Source organism: Fragaria vesca, linkage group LG5 (genome assembly GCF_000184155.1).
Source record: "Fragaria vesca subsp. vesca linkage group LG5, FraVesHawaii_1.0, whole genome shotgun sequence".
Lineage (NCBI taxonomy): Eukaryota > Viridiplantae > Streptophyta > Magnoliopsida > Rosales > Rosaceae > Fragaria > Fragaria vesca.
The window spans coordinates 18,569,233-18,575,786 of record NC_020495.1 but is presented as its reverse complement, the minus strand read 5'-3'; positions in this window follow the sequence as shown (position 1 = coordinate 18,575,786).

The following is a 6,554-nucleotide window of genomic DNA, read 5'->3' as shown; positions in this document are numbered from 1 at the left end:
AAAAATTAGACTAAACTGATGTGAAATAAAACTTCAAGGACCAACGTTATTAAAAAAAAAGATATGGGACCAAACTGATTATTGACTTAAAGTACAAGGGAGCAAGCTGAATTTAATAAAAAAAAAGTAACTTCTTATTATGAAACACTGATGTCGATGATAAAAAAACAACCGGAATAATCCAACCTACAAAGAAAAAACAACCAAATTATTACAGACCAAGTTCTTATGAAACCGATTCAAAGTTTATCAACTGAATACAAACGAAAAACAAGTAGAGACTTGATTAAAATGTAGTTTTCTGGCGGCATCGAAAACAACAGGGACTTAGGGAGTCTTGGGTGACGCCAACGTGCACTTTGGTGAAGGTAGAACCCAAGGAGCTTCGTGGAAGGCCCTTGTTCGACGGGAGCAGCGCCTCCTGTTTCTGGGTTTCCGATTAGGAAGCTTGTTCTGGTAATCTCTGAATCTTTGAGCTAATGTGTGTTGTTTTGTTGTTGGAAATCGTTAAGTTTGTGATTGCATGATCCGATGGTTTTCGGTGTTGCATGTCGACTTCCTGCTAGGAAAAGCTTTTGGGTTCACGATTTGGGAAGATTGAAGGTAAGGGTTCTGTTTTGGGCTACTGTGTCACTATTTCCTTGTTGTGTGTTTGTGCAGTGGAAAAACGGCTTGCTAATCCCACGTACACGTCACTGTTTTATAGTAGAGAGTGGTTTAAGGGTTTTTGCACCAACAGTGTCTGAACTCTTGCGTGACTGACAATATGATACCCGAACTTACAAAGTTATTAAAGAAGTACCCAGACTCAATTTTTAGTATCTATGTCATACCTACGGTTTATTTCCGTCACGTCACCGTTAACAGTAACCATGTGTGATGCACGCGGGTCTGAAAAAAAAGGGTAAAAATGACTTTTTCACTCCATCAACCCCTAAAATGAATAAATTCGATAATAGAAACTTGATGAAAACTTTTTCTTTACTTTGTTATGTTGACCAAGGATCCTGCTCCAATATATTCCCAGAACAAAACCAAACAAAAAATAAATAAATCTTAACATCCCCATTAACACCTATCTCTATTTACACCTATCTGACCACGAAAGCCAAAAACATTTAGATCTTCTTCGTCATTTAGAATTTGGATTCAGGTTCTTCAAAAACAAATCAAAGGTAATTCAAATTACATTTATATACCAACTAACTTTGCTAACAGGCAATCTCTCGAAATCCATCACCAAATCCAACTTATTCATGTACATCTTAAACCCACCAAGAACCCAAGAAAAATAAACAATGAAAAAAAAAAAAGAATATCTAGCAATCTTTCAAGTCTTGCACCCATTTATGTTCAACTTCTTAAACCCAGCAAAACCATTATGATACCGACTTTCTCTCTCAAGAGTTTCCATCAACTGGTAAGAACTTGAACAACAAAAAAAAAAATCGATCAATCAAAAACTCAAAACAACAAAAATAATTAGATTTGATTAATAGATCTGCTATAACTCCATTCAAGGTTGGTGCTACATCATTAGAAGTAACCCATTTGAAAGAAAACCAATTGAGAGAAGACCCAGAAGAGTATTGGTGATGGATTTGAACTTCAATTTGGAAGAAACTGATTTGAAGGAAACCAAGACTCAAGAGGGTGATTTTGTACCCGTTCAACCTTTCTCATTTGTGTGCAGAACTTGGACAAGAGGGAATATAGGGGTGAGAGACATATGGTGCTTCAATGGGTGACGGAGATGGAAGAACTATATGAGCAGGAGTTGCATGAAGTTGAGAGAGAGAGAGAGAGAGATGAAGAGGGTGAGAAAGAGAGGATAGAGAGATCTGAAACGTATAAAAAAAAAGAGATATGAAAGATTGGAGGGTGCATCAGTTTTTTGCGCCTCATTTAAGTCGTCACATGGGACGCACATGGTCAAATTAACAGAGACTTGACGAAAATTAACGGCAGGTACCATATATATACGAAAAATTGAGTTTGGGTACTACTTTGATAACTTTTTAAGTTCGGGTATCATATTGTCAGTCATGTAAGAGTTCAGACACTGTTGGTGCAAAAAACCCGTGGTTTAACTAGTCTGGATCCTTTCAAACCTATCAACAGAGATAATGAACGACATTAAGACAGGAGACCGCTTCTAAGCGGTCTTCAACGCTCTGATGCCTAAGTTAGTTGCCAAATCAACAGAGTAACAGTAAGTTAATAGTAATTGCGTAATAAATGAAGAAGGATAGAGTAACCACTTATAGGCTGAAGATGTCTAAGACTTTTGCATTCCATCGACATGGGACTGATGTCTCTTTTCCTGCTTTGAGGAGTGGTTTTGGCGACACGCGTGCGAGCGCGTCACAACGTTAATCACCAAGCGATTGATGTCGTTTAGTAGGTGTTGCTACTGTCTTGACGATAGCAGTTGAAAGTTAAGCGAATAAGACGGTTATGACTAGCCTAAGCGTAGTCAAAGTACGCTGACCAAGCGTATGTACCAACATTGTGGAGATTGTTAATCGAAAATTTGTGGCTTTGCATGTCGATTACTTGGTGATTTAGAGTTATGGAGAGGCTATGACGAAATTACAGCAAGTTAACGGATTCCAGTGAGAGCAACTTCTCCGGCAGAAGTTCGATGAGGTAGTCTACAAGTTCTTCTTTCGACTTGTGTCATAATACCTAGATTAGGAAAATTTGGGTTGTTGTCAAAAAGCTTTCAATTTATGAAAGTTTTTATTTTGAGAAACTTTCCTTTTTTAGAAACCTTTCCAATTAAGGAAACTGCTTAGGGTGCCTGTAGTGTTTTGTTTGTAATTAACGTGTTTCGAATGATTTTGAGTTAACAAAATTGTAACATTTTAGTCAATCGACTTGAAGATCACTAAACATAATATTAAGCATTAATCACTACTGGAAATTTGCTCATAAGTGACAGATTTAATATTATTTTGTCGCCTAAGATGGACATAGGAGACGAACAGTGGTTTCATCGTCCAGGAAAGAAAATTTGTCGGCTAAGTAGGTCTTATGTGACAGATATGTACGTCCCAAAATATTTCGTTGCCTAAGACCGTGTGGTTCCATTGCCTAGGTGAAAAAGAGATTTATTCTCTCACACACCTCAGAACATTTATTTTACCTTAAAAGACGAATTTGTGTAACTTAGGCAACGGAAATGTGAAAGAACCCATTTAAGGTCTGCTTCTTCCCAGTTCGTAAATTTTCATATTTTGGGTGGGAGGAGAAAATTTCAATGGGAAAATTTCCCCGGAAACTAATCGAGTTTTAGGTATATTTCCTCAAGTTCAGTCGATCTTCGAGCGTCTCCCATTGGTATGTAGCTTGTTACAATCAATTAATTATTAAGCGACAACAGAGTGTTAACGGTTAGTAGAAAGTAAAGTGAAATGACTCGAATCGTTTAATTGAAGGTCAAGTCAAAAACGTCGAAACAACGTTAGTTGGTCAATCCTTTGTCAACTGGTCAAACTTGGCCAACAGTGGTCAATCCTAGTCAAACTAGGAAATGTCTAGTCAACTTTGTGTTGGAGTCTGATATGATGGATTTCCTTTTCAGCTTCTCTTCAGGCTCGAGACTTCTAGCATTGGAGTTAGATTGACGTGACTTAGACGCTTGGAGAAGCGCAACTATGAGCATATGTATGGATTAACATTTTCAGGTAAGGTGACTTGACCCCCTTTGTTAGTGGTTTTCCACTTTTCCTACATAGAAGTGCATCATCTTTATTTGCAATCATTCGCCTACGCCTTGTGGACTTTTGATATACGTATATATGAAATGAAAATGTTTTAATGCTTAAAACCCGAGGCTAGGCATGCAGGAATTATGTGAGGTGAGGATGAGGTGATGTTATGCATTGTGAGTAATAGGACCTAAAAATCCTACGGAGTCGAAACCGTGAAACCTCCGGAGGGGGCCAAGTTCCCCATATGTTTGTCGAGCCTTGTACGCCTGCTTAGGACTAGGTATCAACAATGACTCATATAGTTTTATATTTGTTTATGTGTTGTGATCCAATGAATGGACTGTCTCACTACCCATTGCCTGGTAAAACCATGAAAGGTAGTTGGCCGGGTTTGCGGAATAAGTCGAACGGCGGCATCAGTTAAGGAAAAAGAAATTCATGCAGGTGTTTTTATCTTTGAGCACTCATACCAGTTTTTCAATCATGCTGCATGTTTTATAAAAATCCCTAATGTGTTTTTGTATACTGATGTTTTCTAAAATGTTTTACTCTTATGAATCCGCAATCTATACATATATCTATATAATGGTTTTATGGATTTCAAACCGAGGAATGGTGGGCTGGCCCCTATATGTGAGTAAGCGAGGACGACGCTTTAAAGTTTTGGCCCTTGTAATTTGCTACCTTCCGCATCTTTCTTTAAACTCTGGTTGCATTTGCAGAAAATAAATCGTTTACCTTGCTTAGATGTTTTAACTTCAAAGAATTAAATCGTCTGGATTTTGGGTTAATGGGTTATCGCCACGCCCTTCGAATGTGTCGGTTTCTCATTAGTTTAGAATCATGGCGCTACATGTAGCTCCTCCCTTCCAAGGTATTACAAGGACAATCTCATCACGCTTAAGACAATGTTCATCAAACATGCACCACCTTACCCGTCAAAATAGAGCCAATATTCCAAGCGCAAGCAGGAAGAGAAAGCAATTAACGTGCACCCACACCCAGGCGCGGAGGCAGTATAGAAGTGGGTGGGGCTCAAGCCCAACCAAAGAAATTGAGCAAAAAAAAAATATATATATATATATTATAGATATTTTTATTTTTTTGGGTGATATATCATATATGCCCAGCCACCAAGTGACCAAGCCCAACCCACCTAACTACCCAAGTCCATAATCTCATTCTCGATCTCTTGTGGATCAGTCATCAGTCATCAGACTTGCCTCAAGTCCTCAACCTCCTCCTTCACCCAATCACCCTCCTTCAACTTAAACACTAAAACGACCTATCACCTATCCCTCTTCCCCTCCGCCTCTACTCCCCTCCATTCCTCCATGGCTCCACCATAATCTCCTTCTTCCCGGCCTCCTCCGGTCCTCCCCGACAGTGACTCGCCTCTGGCCCACCGCGCCTGATTACAATCCCTCCCTTCTCTTCTTCAATTTCTCAGTCATTCACTCAACGATTTGACTCTTATCTTCAATATCTCAATCCCTCACTTCCTCAATTTCTCAGCTGTTCTACTCTTTAATTTCAGTTACCTAACTCTTGTAGTCCTCTTCTTATTTAATACATGGTTGTAAGTATGATAATTGAATTTCATTGGTTTAATTTGTTGGGGTTGTTGGGTTATTAATTTACTCTTCGTAAATCTCTGAAAATCCTCAAGTATAACCTTCTAATCTTCTTCTTCTTATATAGAATCTGAAATTGTAAGTTCTGGTTGAGCTCCTACACTTTACATGGTTGTACTGGGAAAAAAAAAATTTAACCTTCAGCCAAAGTTCAAGCCCACCCTATCTTTAAATCCTGGATTCGCCACTGTCCACACCGAAATATGGTTGATATGCACGCACATACCTAACTATCTCAGATGCGATCATACATATCCAACGAAACTATGACGATCATCATTGTTGTACATTTTCATCCCAGACCACTATTGTAATTATGTTTGAGAGCCATAGTTAAGACTTGTCTCACCCTCTCATCACCGTCTTGAGTCTTGTGTACTCTTGAGTGGATCGGAGGAGATGAACGTCTTGTTCTTTTTGCAGATAATTAAGACACAGTCAGTTATTTCACAAGCTAGTTGGCCTTGACTTTGGTATAAATCATGCAAGCTTCCTTGTGCTAGTCTGAACTTTTTAAATTGCTCAGAGTTCTCTATTACTATATAATACCCATGATTCCATGAAGTCTTTCTGCAAACTAGCTTATTAGTTTATTCAAGGGTTCTACGTAACATGTGGAACAACACTTATGGATAGGTAGATCTATTTCTTTCTTTATATGTATATGAATAATGACAGCCCCTTCAAAAGAAATGAAGAAATGACAGCTTATTCAACTCCGATCCATATATGCATGCCTTCATGATGCCATAGCTTAATTACCCCAAAGAGCTGCTCGATCGTCTCCTGGCTAACATAACCGATCATTCCTTTTCCTTGTCCGCCAATTAATAAAATGATGACGGTTAGCATTAGACGATCATAGAACCAAAGTTTAATTATGTTACATTTCCTAATGACAAAACAAATGATACTCAAACACCCTTTAAACCTATGTCATCAAGAAATCCCACTCAAAGTAACCCTCGTAGTAGATCGAAGATGGAGTACGTCCTCGCTTGGAGAGAGAGACTTGGACTTTTTCCTTATGTTAAGCAGATATGATGGAGTACTACTTACCAGTCAAGCCAGAGAGGCTGCCAGTCACGCGGGCTCGATCGAGCTCACTTGCTCTCTCCGCGGCTTATGCCTCCTTCCTCGCGTTTACTTTTCCTCAGAGCCATAATGCATCAGCGTTGAGCACCCACCACACACCCCCCCCCAA